The sequence below is a fragment of the Ciconia boyciana genome, chromosome 7 (assembly GCF_034638445.1).
Source record: "Ciconia boyciana chromosome 7, ASM3463844v1, whole genome shotgun sequence".
Lineage (NCBI taxonomy): Eukaryota > Metazoa > Chordata > Aves > Ciconiiformes > Ciconiidae > Ciconia > Ciconia boyciana.
Window position 1 is genome coordinate 59425285 of NC_132940.1, and position 15262 is coordinate 59440546.

Below are 15262 nucleotides of genomic sequence, written 5' to 3' on the forward strand. Positions count from 1 at the left end.
ATCTATTAAATTTATAATATTCTCTATCTTTGGGATAGGAATGGGAAGGCACAGCCTGACGATGCCTTTATATCACACTCCCCTCCCCCTCCAGGCTCGGGCAGAGCAGACAACACAAGTCGCAATACAGACTCTGTATATTTAGGAAAAATGATTGATGTCGTAGAGATGTCGGCCCCGGAGTCCATCCCGTTAGTTGCGGGAGCGTACCTCACAGGTTTATTTGGACTGCCAGCCCAGGACCCCTTGCGCGAGGGGCTGTGGGCGACACGGCCCCACAGGAACGGCACCACCACCCATGCCGGCTTCCCTTGGCTTGTTTTGTGGGAAAGCTGAGCGCGGGGAGGTGTTTTGATGGAGGAGCGGAGGGAGGTTTTGACAGAGGGCAGTGAATGCTGGTGGCTGCCAAAGAGGCTGCGGACACCCAGGGACAAGAAGAGTGGTCCTCAGCTGCCTCCCCTCAGCCATTTCCCCTCAGGGGTCTCCCTTCGGCACCCTCCCTGGCAGCCATTTCCCCTCAGGGGCCTTCCCTCAACCGTTTCCCCTCAGGGGTCTCTGCCTGGGGCTCTCCCCTCAGGGGTCTCCCCTCAGCTGTCTCCCCCTGGGGCTCTCCCCTCAGTGGCCTCCCCTCAGCCATCTCCCCTCAAGGGCTCTCCCCTCAGCCCACCCAAGGGCTCTCCCCTCAGCTGTCTCCCCCCGGGGCTCTCCCCTCAGCCATCTCCCCCCGGGGCTCTCCCCTCAGCCATCTCCCCTCAAGGGCTCTCCCCTCAGCCATCTCCCCTCAGCCCACCCAAGGGCGCCGGGCCGCGAGCAGCCCGCCCCGGGGGCCTTGCCCCGCCCCCCGCCTCCCCTCCTCCCGCGCGGCGGCCCCGCCGGCAGCCCCGCGCCGTGCCCGCGCGCCGCTGGTGATGTCAGCGTGTTATTGACTCTCCCAGCCTGAATGACTGAGCGCCGGGGAGGGGGCGGGGAGGCCGCGCCGCGCGCCGCCCGGCCAGGCGGAAATGGGCGCGCAGGCCGGCGTGGGGGAGGGGAGCGCCGCCGCCGCGCGGGAGGGGGAGGGGCGGGCGCGGGTGGGCGGGGCCGGCCGCTGGCGGGAGGCGCCGCGAAATGGCGGCGGGCGGGCGGCCGGCGGCGGGGCTTCGGCTGCTCCTCGCCGGGCCCGGCCGGGGCGGGTCGGGCCGCGGCAGCCCCGGCGGCCGAGGGGGGCCCCGCGCCCGGCGGCGGGCGGCCCCGCGCCCTGCCGGAAACGTGGGACGGGGCAGCGCGGCAGGAGCGCGGAAAGCAGACGTGCGCCTTCTGCGTTCAGGGGCCCTTAGCAACACGCTGGCGCCGTCGGCGGTCAGGGCAGCAGCAGCGCGCGTCCAGGGCCGGCTGCGTGCGCCGGCTCCGCTTGTCCCTTGCTGCCGTTGGCAACAAAGCAGGACTTTGGCTGGCATCACGCAGTTATCGGCAAACTGTAAACGTCCTTCTCTATCCTAAACCTCCGCGCTATGTCTAAGACGACAGATTTTTTTCTGGATTGCATCTCCACGGTACGGCCTCTTCCATATTCCTGCCCAGCTCCCGCCCAGGCTGTCGGTGTCTTCCCGGCAGCCCGGTTGCTGCAATATCCTTTTGCTCTCGCCCTGACACGTCCGAGCCTGCTCCGCTCCATCCAGCACGCAGCTGCAGCGATCCCCTTCCTCGGCCCGTCCCGTTGACCGCGTCACCCTTGGCGCACCTCCGCCAGTTCACTGCGGTATCGCAGCACGCGTACGCATCTTGTTCTCCCTTTCCCGGCCGGTCGCGCTGTGCCCGCGCTGCCTCTCATTCGGGATCAAACGGAATCTATCGCCTACTTCTTCAGTGTTCAGACAAGCCATTTGAAGCTTTCTCATGTGTTTCCAACTGGGCTTTGCCACGAGGCTTACAATTTATTGCAGCGGTGAGGCTGCCGGGGTGCCGCGTGCCCTACTCGGCAGCGTTGCCGTATCACATTTTCCCGACTGCCTCTTCCCATCGTCTCTAGACTCGTGGCTAGGTTGGAAGCTCCTTGAGATGGGGAGTTGTGTTTCTCATTGGGAGAGAGGCATGGAAAGGATGTGCTGGGTGCGGGGCACCCAGCTCAGCTTGGATCAAAGCAAAGGATTAAGCAAGGAATAGTCTCTGCCTGTAGCGCTTGCTTGCTACCACTGGTGTTTTTTCCTGCCCAGCAAGCCATGGTTGGTGCCAGGAGCTGTGAGCAGTGCCATGGCTTTGTCAGGCACGGGTGGATCGCAGTGTCTGGAGCTGATGCTTCTCCCCCAACCCAGACCCATAGGATATAAATTTCTCAGGCCGTTCAGATCACTCGGGGCTTCCCCAGCGACTCCCTGTGAGGCAGGACTGGAGGCAGGGTGCCTGCCCTCGCCGTGGTAGGAATCGCCTGCACTGAGAGCAATTTGCCCTGTTGGTGGGGTGTAACAGGCGGCAGCGCAGTTCAACGAGGGACACGGGGAGAAGATGATGGCACTTAATTTTTAGGCTAGCTCGATGCTATCATTGCGAACAGCAGGCATCCATTCTGAGCATTTGGCCAGCATTTATGGGATCAAATATCTGCTAATAGCAGGGAGGTTTAAATTGTGAGATACGGAAACACTCCAGAAGCAAATGCCCCAGTATTCATTTCGGCGCACACGCAGAGTGATTAAAGCCCAGACTGTCATTTGCCACCTGAAAGCTGGCTCTCGCGGGATAAAGCACAGGGAGAAATATCTGCAGCATAGCCAAATCCTCTTGTCCGTGCCCAGCAGGAAGGTAGGGGCTTTACCGGAGCATCCCGTGTGCGATGCCTCTGGGAGCTGTTGGAGCCAAACGAGACGGACACAACAAATGCCTTCTGGATATAATCGTTCACAGACACAGCAGAAGGAAAGGAAGACTTTTATAAACAATTATCTATGCAAGCTGCAAGAGTAGCATTTGCATTAGCTCTCCAGGGCCCTGATAATACTCCCTGAGACGTGCTGAGATGGATAGGATTTATAAACCGTGGATGGGTATTTCCTACGTTGCAGCTCTCTCGGCAGTATTATTCCATGAAGCTCTCTGTAGAAGACATATATGTTCATGAAAACATTTTATAGCCCTGTTGTGCTGGGATTAATATCAGACAAGAAAGTCCAGACCACGTATACTTTGTTCTTCCCAGCACATTTCTGAGTCCACAAATAGAAAGGAGCCCACAGGAGCATATGACTATTAAGTCGGCTGAATGTAAGCCAGCAGTGTGCCCAGGTGGCCAAGAAGGCCAATAGCATCCTGGCTTGTATCAGAAATAGTGTGGCCAGCAGGAGTAGGGAAGTGATCGTGCCCCTGTACTCGACACTGGTGAGGCTGCACCTCGAATGCTGTGTTCAGTTTTGGGCCCCTCACTACAAGAGACATTGAGGGGCTGGAGCGTGTCCAGAGAAGGGCAACGAAGCTGGTGAAGGGTCTGGAGCACAAGGCTGATGGGGAGCGGCTGAGGGAACTGGGGTTGTTTAGCCTGGAGAGAAGGAGGCTGAGGGGAGACCTTATTGCTCTCTACAACTGCCTGAAAGGAGGTTGTAGCCAGGTGGGGGTCAGTCTGTTCTCCCAGGTAACAAGCTATAGGACGAGAGGAAATGGCCTCAAGTTGTGCCAGGGGAGGTTTAGACTGGATATTAGGAAAAATTTCTTCACTGAAAGGGTTATCAAGCACTGGAACAGGCTGCCCAGGGAAGTGGTTGAGTCACCATCCCTGGAAGTATTTAAAAGATGCATAGATGTGGTGCTTAGGGGCATGGTTTAGTGGTGGACTTGGCAGTGCTAGGTAGATGGTTGGACTTGATGATCTTAAAGGTCTTTTCCAACCTAAACAGTTCTATGATTCTAAGTAACTAATATTCTTGCAAGTTGATGCAATTTTGGCATTTCACACACAGTTTTCATGATAATTTACAGGCGATGCATTTCTTCAGAAGCAGGCAGCAGTTATGTACACTTCCAAAGACGGTGTCACAATCTATGGATGTACAGATATAAATAATATTTATTGGTATATAAAAGCTATTAGTCAGTGTCGCGTGCCACATTATGCAGAACACCACTGATTGAACCCAGTGAATGGTTTTCAGTCACCCAAAATGTGTTGCAGGTTGCCCTGCCATGGGGGCATATCTAATAAGGCATCACACCTCCTTGCAGCGGTGCCATTGTGTAAAACCCTACAGACACCTACCCGTGAGGTCCCCTGCGCTGTCCACTGTCACTCTCCTCCTTTTGTAGGACTGTGATCTTTAGGAACATCTGTTTGTAGACGCTGCTTAATAGTGATCCTAGAGCACCTTCAAGTAGCAGAGAGGGATGTGAGTTGACCAGAACATTTTTGGAAGTGGCTGTCAGTTGGATGAAACTACCAAGGGCAGAGATGGGTTCTCCATTCTGGTGCCTTCAAATGGGGCTGTATGTGCCTTTCTGAAAGGAACTGACTACCCAGCACAGCACAGTATAGGGAACTTACTGGACGGCACAACACTGTAACTGGAGGGAATTGAAGGAGATGTGACATTCAGGAGGTCAGATTAGAAACCCATCTGCCCTTGCGGCCCCAAGCTCCAGGGAGAGAGGTGATAGCAAGGTATCAGCCCCAGTTGCAACTACTGATGCTGAACCAGTCCACCTCATTTTTGAAACAACTACTCTACTATACTCAAGACAGCCCATTTTGTTGAAAATGCCAGGATCTATTTCATGAATGACATATATGAAGACTGTAGAGTCAGAAGCTTCCTCAACAGAGAAAGACTGATTCATCTTTAACAGGCTAGCATGGACCCATTTTGACTTACACCACCGTGAGAATGAGCAGGGCCATCTCCAGAGATCTGATTCCCCTTCCATAAGAAGGGGAATATTGCTGACTTGCAATATTATCCGCACACAGAACTTCTTCATGTGGCACGAGCTGCAGGATAGGTTTAGCACAGCAGAGCCTTCTCTCTTCAATATGATGATGAAATCTTCTTACATGCCCTGAACATTCCCCATCACCGTCTGCTCTCAGCTCCACCGCTGTATGACCAGAGTGTCCCTGTGCATTGCACATGCAGTGGTGTGCACAGAGCCTTTCCATCTGCCTACGGGAACCTATAGTATCTTTAGGCCATGCCCTGTTTTAAGGGAGTCGGCATTTGAGGCAACGAAGGACGCACAAGCTACGCCTGTCTCGACTGCAGCCCTCTTCCAGGGCAGGAGCACCTTGCAGGGAAGCTCTTAAAAGGGGAACTGAACGTGTTGTGCCGAACATGTTTTGTTTTACATTAGGCTTATAATTTTAGGTCTAATGTTTGGTTTGGAAGCTTCAAAGCCATGCTCGAGCCCACAGCTGCCAGCTCTAGAGCAGGCAGTGGTGTAATAGTCATTTAATTCCTCTGTACTGTAATCTGATGGTGGGATGTGCTCCCGAGCTGCTTTTAGGTCTGACTGGGGAATGAAATCAATCACAGAATGCACATTACAAGAAAAGCGCTGTTGATGTCAATTACCTAAGCTCTGCGAACGTAACTCTTCTAATTTCCTGTTAAATCAGTAATGTTACCAATCTCAGTCTATTATTTTAATTAGGACTGTGACTGCAGTTGCTAGGAGCCGAGCGAGTGCAGACAAATGCGAATGTGTAATTAGTCCCACAAACGAGTGGCAAGTTGAATGTGTCAACATCATGGATAGTTGCAACATGGGGTGCAGCAGGAGGCCAAGAGATTTGGGCCAGATTCTGATCTCACTGGCCTCAGCGCCAGCCCCGGCGACTCCGCCGAGGTCAGAATTACCCCGGCCGTGGGCTCGGCTTAGGGAATCTGGATCTGGCCCCTGGTCATCACAGTTTCTTGGAGCTTCACCCTGGGTTATTTTTAAAATGTCTGTTGTCCCATCTTGTTTGATTAATTTATTTTTTTTTCTTGCTGTAATGCCTGCTCAGAGCCAATTATCTTGCAGTGAATGCTGCAGTCAGGTTAGCTGATCGTGGGTGTTCCCAGCGCCAGTCAGCGTCGGATTCCAGCCCTCCCCGGGGACCGGAGCTCCTGGGGTGGGTATGGAAATGCTTGGCTCCCTCCTCTCCCTTCCTAGCTGTGAAAGAAACCTCTCAGCTTCTGTCACATCTGACTGCCTCATGCATCCCAAGAACAGCCTGCGCATTGACAAGGGAGGCAGGCGTACCAACAGCAGAGCAGCATTAGCTACCGACCTCGTCGAAGAAAATAAGCCGAGGACAGAATCCCTGGCTAAATATAGAGCTGAACTGGGAGAGAAAACAATGTGGCAATGCAGGTCCATCAAAATTAAGAATGAAAATCTTAGGCTGCTGCTGGTTGATGACCCCAGGCTGCTCACGGCGAGCACCGTATGCCCGAAGGTCCAGCCTGCCTCCAGTACATAGCGCAGAATGGCACAGGAGGGAGAACGCTGCTTTTATTAGCACTTGGCTATCGGTCAGCAGTCCACGCTCCACAAATAAACGAATGGGCTGGGTGCATGTCATCCCAGTTCACGTGTTACAGAAATAACACTGGACTGGAACCAGAGTTAACACAGCTGAGATTTGGGATGCAGCTGATTTTGAGAGAGGGAGGATGGCAGAGCCTAGTTAGGCTATACCTGCCGTTGGAGGCAAACCTGATTTACAGCTCAATCCATCTTCTACACTCTAATTTCCCTGCTTTAGTAGGTCACTCTCCCACTCCACAAGGTACTTCTTTTGGAACAAATAGTCTAGGAAAAAGTCAAGGGTTTAGTGTATATTAAATGGACTGATTCAGTCACCTTCCAAGACAAAATTATTACAGAAATAGTACGGTAAAGAGAGAGAGTATTTGAGATGTTTGTGTGCAGGTTATTCATAGGGGACCTGAGGACCATGTAGTGATACTGTGGCAGCTCGACCATTGCAATGCTGTAGGTCCCAGTGCCTCATCTGGGGCTGGCTATGGCTTTATGCTCTCACTCATGGGTAGGTTGGTTTGGGTTGGTTTTTTCCTCCTCTCTTGTGACTTTTACATAGAGGTCAGGCACCATTACTGCATGCATTAAGCTTTGAGCCCAGTTCCTCATTGATGGAGCATCTGCCATTGCCTTGTAACAGCCACTGTGATTTTGCAGAGGGTGCCTTACCCGAGCCATTGTTTTCTTCCCACTTACTTTCCTTTAGTCCTACAGGAAATGACTTTAACCAAAACCACATTGCATGTGCAATATATATATAATAATAATCTGTTGTTACTGTCACTGATGGGTTTTCAGACTTCAGCCCAGCCTAGTCCTTGTGACAGAAAAGCCAGCAGGCCGCCCGGCTGCGAGCGAACAGGGGAAGGAGCCGCGGCTCACCACTTGTGATGATCAGGTGCCTGGGCCATCCCAGAGAGAGCCCTGGACGGGGTGGCTGTCACCGCAGACCTGTGCTCGGCCCCCGAGTTGTTGCAAGTCACCATACTCATAGCCTGGATCAAAGACCCAGGGGCTGGGTAGAGCTCCCCGCTGCCTGCACACCCCACGAGAAGCCTGTTTTGTGCAGAAAGCACTCGTCCGTAGGGAATCGCCATCCCCGTGCCCTTCTGGCCTGAAGGCAGCATGGACGCTGCAGGAGCACGCTGCAGTGCGAGGCACGTGCTGCGGTGATCCTTTACTCCAGCTTTCTGCAGGAGGGGAGGTGTAAAGCAGCTGTCCCGTCACGGCTCTGGGCTGGCCAGGCAGGTTCCTTGAACCATGCACAGCCCTTCGAGGTGAACAACGGTTACCCCGTGATTAAAGTCTGTGTGATGTCATGTATGTATAAAGACATCCATAGCCATAAGATTGTGCAACTAGCTTGTAATGTGCATGTTAATAAGGCTATTAAGGTTTACAAATATTCTGCTCTTCCTTACAGTTTATAATTTAATTAATTGCCAGTTAATTGTCTTATTTTCCCCCTGTGATTGATGTCAGTGAGTGGGATTAGGCAGCATCAGATGACTGAGGAAGGAGGAATGAATGCAACATCCTATGACGGTATGAGAGGAGATGTTTTTATGGACAAATCCTTTCCGACATGGATGAATACCTCAATGAGATATCACAGAGTATCAGCTCAATACATATTGTAATGGGATCATTAACAGAGGTACCAGCTGTGTGAGGTTTGTATTCACAAGCCACGAGTAAGTAACGGGGAAATACTGGCTCCTTGGAAATGTTTGCCAAGCGTAAATCTTTCCCTTTTTACAGAGCTGGTGCTCAGTTTACATAAAATGGGAAAATATTCTCTAAGTGGGACTGCTCCAGCTACCCCTGGAGGCAGTCACGGCAGGGGAGCCTTTGGCTCCTGTGGTGAAGGAAGGGAACCTAAACACAGCCCTATTCGGCAATATTATTCCATAGGGAAAACGTAAAGAGGAGGGTCTTCCATCAGCGTGCGTGAGCCAGGCAAAAGCTCTGTCCCTAAAACAAGAGGCATCTTTATTTCTAAGCAGGGAAGGTGGGATGCCTGAGCAGACACTGTATCTTCTTCTCTCCCAGAAGCAGGATTTTGAGTCTCTCGCCAGGCTTGTTCGCACCCTGCCCGCCCCCAAATGCATGTTTGATTGACTGGTCTGTGCATCAAAGGCGTCCAGACGTGCTGGGAACATCACTCCTTCAGACGCCGATGTGGATGTGGACTGCTGCAACTTGTAACCACATCAGCCAAGTGGGTCACTGAGCCTCAGGTCGGCACTCTGCAGAGCGTAAACCTGGAGATGCTGCAGAAAGTACGTCAGAGATTTTGCTTTCCCTGCGTCATTCTGGGTGACCAAAGGCAACCGGCTCTGGATGGGAAAGGCATGCCTTTAGCTCCCAAAGCCTGCAGTGGTGCCAAGCAAGGAGATCCAGGGTAAACGAAAACCCGGTCTTAATGCGACTTTTGACCGGACTTTGATTGCATTTCAGCAGAATAAACCTGGAGCAATTCCAGAGGCTTTGGTGTGAGCGAGATCAGACTGTGAATCTGGGCTGAACAGCAAATAAGCTGTGTGTTCCCGTCTGGGTGGGTGCGCGACGTATTTGAACCCCTGCGTAAATCGGCACGAGCTAACTAGGTTATTTCTGAGGCTGTAATCAGAGCAAAGAGTCAGACAAACTGCATCTGTCTCTTTTAATTCATGCCTTCCATTTTGGGGACTTAGCCTTTAGAAACAGCTATCGGTGATTACATAAAAGAGATTAGCTAACATTTCTGCATAAATCAAGGCCAGCGCAAGATGTTTCCTACACGCGTTGCGAAACCCGGGGCTCGGGGAGGACAAGTTCCTCCTCAGGGAGCCAGGCTTCCCTCGCCCCGCGCGGCAGGCGCTGCAGGGGCTCGGTGGGGCCAAGGACGAAACCTTCCTGCTTCTCAAAACGGCCTTTCAGAAAAAAAACACCTCTCAAAGAAAACATGTGCATGGTGGGGAATGGTCTGCCCTGGGTTTGTCTGGTGTGGGTTTTTTCATGAGAGCAGATTTTCTAGCCAAGATACATGATGGAAACAATGAAAGAAAGGAAGGGGCAGGAGAAAACCTTGTTGTAAACCAGATTTTCATGTGTGAATGCAAATCAATCTCGCTGTTAAAGGAAGAGCCAAACCAGAACGTGTTACATTTACTCTTTCAGCGCAGTTGCTAACAAAATATCTTGATGTGAGCACTGTTGGATGACTCAACAACTCTTTTTGTTTCTTTTTTCATTTTGAGGCAATTTCATCATTTTTCCTCTGTTTGTTGCTCTGCTAACACGAAGGGTGAGGTTGTCCCAGGGTCAGGGAGTTGGAATTTCCCTTCCAGTGTTGTCTTACTGCTCTTCTCCTTTTTCTCTTTCTTTTCTTGCTGCAGGTCAGAGCAGATCTATAATGAAGTTGGTGGGTGAAGGCTCAGCCCTGCTCTCCCATTCGATCTGCCCTGGATAGTGCCGGTCCCCTGACGAGAGAGCACCTGCCTCGGCGTTGTCCTTCCACCCCATCATCAATATGTCTGCATCCCAGCTTCCCTAATGAGTTTTTAAGACAAAAATACCAAAAGCAGTCTCAAGTTTTTGATTCCTTCATTTTTGAGGAACTGAACTTGAGACACAGCAGCTGAGTTTCAACGCTGCTGAACACCAGTAGGTCCCACCAGCTGCTGACTACTCATCGCTTCTTGAAATCAGGCCTAGAGTATCTCTTAATGGTATTTATTGCTTAGAGTAAATTGTGCTTCAAACCTCAGCAAGACCTGGGAGACACCAAAGAAAGGGAGATTCACACTCCTTTCTTTTCAGGTGGGAAACAGAAATAAAGTGCAATTTAAGGTCTGCCGTTTAAATGTATGTTGGCCCATCATTAAGAAAACAGCTACCCATAGGCATTTAGTAATTTAAAAAAACCAAGCACAAGGGTGCCCATTTCCTATTTAAATGTGCAGGAAATACGTGCCCAGGAATAGATCTGAAAATGAAGCTGGTTATCTCTCTTCATCCTTTGATCTCTAACATCTTTCAGAATCTGGCCTCCAAGTGATATGCCCAAGGATGCACGAAATCAAGTGCTGAATCTTTATCTCCTCCACTTGTGCATCTCTGCTCTGCAATTCACAACGCAGATACATTCCTCCTCAGGACTAGTCTTGACTAATGGCAATCAACAAGACTAATCCCAGAAATAAAGATACTGGACAGGCATTCACGGGGTGGAGGGGAAGGAGTGGTGCCTGGGAAGCGTCCACGCTCCGAATGACACGACGGCGAGCGATTGCCGTGCACAGATGCCCTCCCCATTTCTTCCCATCCCAGTTGCAGCTGCATCTGGCCCTCGATTCTCCCCAGATGTGTGATGAATTTAAAGATCTATCCCAGTCCTTGACCTACACTGAGGACCACGGAGCTAGTCATTTCTGAAATAACACCCATAGAGAATCTGAGACCTTTTCATGCTAGAAATACAGCAGGGAGGAGAGTGCCTGTAGACACCAACCGCCTCTGTAGCGAAGGGAAATCTGAAGTTTCCCCTCTGCTTTTTCGTGCATAACAGCATCTGTATGCCTCATTTCCATCTTCACAGCTCCTGTAATTTACATAATGAACATTTGCAAAGCCGGAGATCTGGGTTCACTTTGTATCACATTTACTGTAGATGACCTTCAACGTATCATCAGAAAAGTTTCTCAGGCAATTTTCCCAAAGGGTATGAATGTGAAACATAAGACCATCAGGAAAGGAGAAAAGGGAATAAAATCAGATTTCTGAGATATCCATCATTCAAATTTATATTTTCTCTTCTACAGCAGGACAAAAATATTTGAGTTTAAAAAAAGGAGTTTTTGGCTTTAACAACTTGCTTCCTTAAAGCAAGTGTTGATATGAGGTCCCTCAATAAAGTAGCTTTAATTAGGTTTGCCTTCCTAGATCTGCAGAAAGAATATTTCCATAATAAAATGCATTTGAAGAAATGTTAAGTAGAAAAAAACAAAATAATCAGAGAGCCAGTTTTATTTGCATTCCTTCATAAGCAGTGGCTGTAAAATTAGTTTATCCATTTTGGTCCTCTGATCAGGTAATGAATCTGACAAAGTCTGGTGGCAAATAATTGGCAATCTAGATAGAGATTCACGACTGAGGAGGAATCCTGACCTTAAGGGATAGGAACGGGACATCAGGGTGAGAACAAGCAGCTGAGGCTGCTGCTGCCTCCTCTGAAGGTGTCAGGTGCAGCTCTGGTTGCCCCTCCTGACAGGGCTGCAGCAGTCACACCGTGGTGGACCAGGGACTGACCCGTTTTTGCTTCTGACACCCGTCCCCAACGAGCTGTCCTTTTCAGCCCTCCTGCAAGTGCCAGCAGAGCTCGTCTGACAGCGCCCTTGGAAACTGCATCTCTAATATTGTACTGAAGTTTGTATTATACTGAGGTGGGGTAGCAGGAGAGAATGTCTACGGGTGTTGGTTGGGTTCTGGATAAGAGGAACTCGGGGATGATCTCTTATCTGAGGAGTGCCTGTGAGTTTACTTTTCTTTTCTTTTGCTGTTTGGGCTATCAAGGTGGTTATTGTTCACTGAAGCAATGGAGGGTGCTTTGAAAGAAGAGGTGCCTTTTGTAACTGACTGAGGACTTCTGTTTGTATAGAAAATGAATTGAAAGCTGACATACAGAGACTTATTCTGGTGATGAAGAAAGGTTCTCATGTCAGCTGTCATAAGACTTTTCAGAGAAAATGGATCTTAAACCCACCATGATAGGCATGCTGGAAATGCCTAAAGTAGATAAATCTGACACCGTTCCCATTTGCTGTAGTCCAAGAATATACGAAGTATTGCTCTACACAGAAAGCTTGAGAGACTGAAAGCTTTTTAGAGTCCTTTGTTCTTTAAAAATAGTGCCCTGTGTGTGCTCCTTTCAGGGCAGATCTGTATATTTGCATGCTGTCAGGTAATTACAACGTGACTGGTACTAGCTTGTATCTTCCTACCTCTTACGTGTTGCAAGAGGTTTGTCCGTGTACCCTGTGCGGCTTGATGCTACCATTACAGGGTCAGCATATGGGTGAGCACTACAATCTGGGTGAATCTTCACCAGCTTGTTTCTTTTAGTGTGGTCTGGCTCTTGGACTCTAGTCATTAGCTTGGTCTATAGATAATTGTATAATTTAAGCATTCAGAACATAGGCTGCATGTTGCAAACTTTCCACCTTGGGACCAAAAAGGAAAGAGGGGGGGGTTGGAGGGAGAAGAGGAACATCGCTGTCTGGGGGGCCCTGTGAGGGACCTCCTGTCCTCGGTGGCTGCTGCGTCTGGCACAGCAAACGGGATCGGAAGAGGAGCATGAGTGTGTTGGATGAGGCCTTTGGTACGGTGTGATCCTGAGCCAAATATGGGTTCCCTGCAGCTCCCCTATCCATCGTCCTAAAATGACGTGAATCTGCTATAGTCGCAGTTCAGGGCTGCTGGACCTTCCTTTTGGATTGGGAGGGTTTATGGTTTTAGTCTTCAAACCTCCCCAGACGGTGGTCGCCGGAGGAGTGCCGTGCTGAAGTCGTGAACTAAATGGTTAATGTAGCTGCATGGCAGCCAGAGAAGCTGTTTCTTGGGCTCAGGAATGTTTCCTCCTTTCATCCAGCCTTTTTTTTTTTTCTTTTTTTTTATGGTACCATATAGTGTTTAGTAATTCAATATATACATAATCCAAAATAAACACACTAATTAACCTTTGTTTTGAGAAATTTAATTAGTTAATGCTTAGTCTCTGTTCAGATTCCAAGCAGTTTGGAGTGGGAAAAGTGCCATGGGGAAAGCATGGCAAAATACGTTTAATGCTGAGCACCTTCAATTATTTAAGCAGTAACGTGGGCTGGACCAATTAAAAAAAAAAGTTATTATACAGGCATGTACATGCTAAAATATCTTCATGCAGTATTCCCAAACTCCAGTCTTGCTGCAGAATGGTAAAATATATCCACACATAAAGCAACTGTATGGAGGGAGGAGTGCAGTGGCTTGGGAGCGATTCTGCTGCTTGCCAGGAACCCCCAAACCTTCCTGCTGGGGCTCAGGGGACAGGAGGGATGAGGGAGGTACTAAAACGGTTGCTGGTGGTGAAGAAGACTGCCCATCCTGGCTGGGTGACGCTGGAGGGCAAATCCTGCTCTACGTCCCAAATAAACGATGAGTTTTCTGAAAGGTCAAATGCTGTGCTCTGACTCACTAGTACTAGTCATCTACGGCCCAAATGCCTTCAAAATATATTACTGTAGGATAATAATTTTACCCAAATACTCAAGCTTTAATATTCTTCCCCAGCTGAACTGTAAATAAAATTATTTCCTAAGAGCACTTATTTGAGCTTGATTATTAAATACATTGCCAAAATCTGGTCGGTTAATATACTGCCTGCTACTTGAGCTGAAGTATCTAAAAGACAAAGAACGAAGTAAACGAAAAGGAAATCAACATTTTGCTAAATTGCATGTTTTTAAAAATCCTATAATTGAGGCTGCTACTTCATTTCCATTTGTAAAACAGATTGAGTTCCCCTTCCATCTACTAATGGATCTGGTTTATCTCTGATACTAATTGCAGCATTTGCATGGTTTGCACAGGCTGCTGGTGGCAGGACGTTGGGTAAGAAAAGTCAAACTGCTCCTGCTGAGCTCCGGCGTGTCATTTAGGAGTGATACTTGGCACCGAGCTCCGCTGAACTTCAAGCCCTTGTTCTTTTTCCTATGGCTGCAAAGTCTGGGTCAATCAACCAAGATAAACTTGTTAATTCGCTGTCAGGATTATGTGCCTCAGGTCTCACTTGAGGAGCAGTGGGAAGGTTCAGGTGATAATAAAGCAACACCAGACAGTCTGGTTGTTTAATTAAACTTGTCCGTGCTCTCTTTGACCTGGTGACTGGGCTGGAAATGTCACCTGAACAAAGGTTGCTCATGAGGTTTGCACGTGGGCCTTTCTGCCGTGCAGGGCCTGGGAGAGAGCTGGGGTTTTGCAGCGTCTTTTCTCATTCTTTCACATTATCGTTGGGAAGGGAATTGTGCTCTGAAGGTCTGGGGGAAAAGAAAACAAGGGGGGGTTTTTTAGATGAATGAGCCTTTTCTTGGAACCTGCTCTAGCAAATTTGTGCACACACCTGAATTAAGCAATTCTGGGCCTGGATCTGGTGAAAACATGCTGCTTTCAACCCACCCAGTGCTCAGCTTCTAGTTAGCAGCCACTCAAGAGCCCGAGTATATGCTTTTTTTTATTGCTGGAGTGGGGAGGGAAAGCAGCTTTTCAGAAGACTGTATCCAGGAATGTAAACTGGAGACCTCTCCCTCTTCCCTGCCCCACGGTCTCTGCAGCCCGGACACTTTTCCTGGTACCTGCGTGCACAGACCCATGATAAAAGCCTCCATGGTGTGCTTCAGCCTCTAACACCGCTTTGGTATCGGCACCCACAGAAGCAAACTGAGGCTTCATCCTTTGCCTTCCATTGTTTCATTTTACATTTACAAACAGATTTTTTTTTTTTTTTTCCTTCTTTTTAAGACACTCTTGAAAACAAGCCATCCGATTCCCAGGGAGCTCGGTATGGCAGAGGCAGCCCCGGTTACAGGGTGGCCTTTGTGGAGCAGGTCCGTGGGCTCTCTGCCACCGGCGCCGCAGGGGAGCCTTGTAATAACGACACCAGCATCGACCAGATGTCTTCTAGAGGATTTGGTTTCAAGATGCCTGGCTGCTAGTTCAGGAGAACGTGTGGGGGGTTTTCTGCTCTAATATACACGATTTG

The 15262-nt window shown here is 49.6% G+C and overlaps 1 long non-coding RNA gene across 2 annotated transcripts; it reads left to right on the forward strand.

Moving 5' to 3' along the window:
• Positions 1-1108: 1108 nt before the first annotated feature.
• Positions 1109-13146, forward strand: LOC140654592 (uncharacterized). 2 transcript variants are annotated; one of them, XR_012043452.1, is made up of 3 exons: positions 1109-8887; positions 9864-10287; positions 12040-12059. It is a non-coding gene; the product is annotated as an uncharacterized lncRNA (long non-coding RNA). The 2 variants fall into 2 exon arrangements; XR_012043453.1 differs by having other exon boundaries at positions 1119-8156; positions 8536-8887; positions 9864-13146.
• Positions 13147-15262: the final 2116 nt, after the last annotated feature.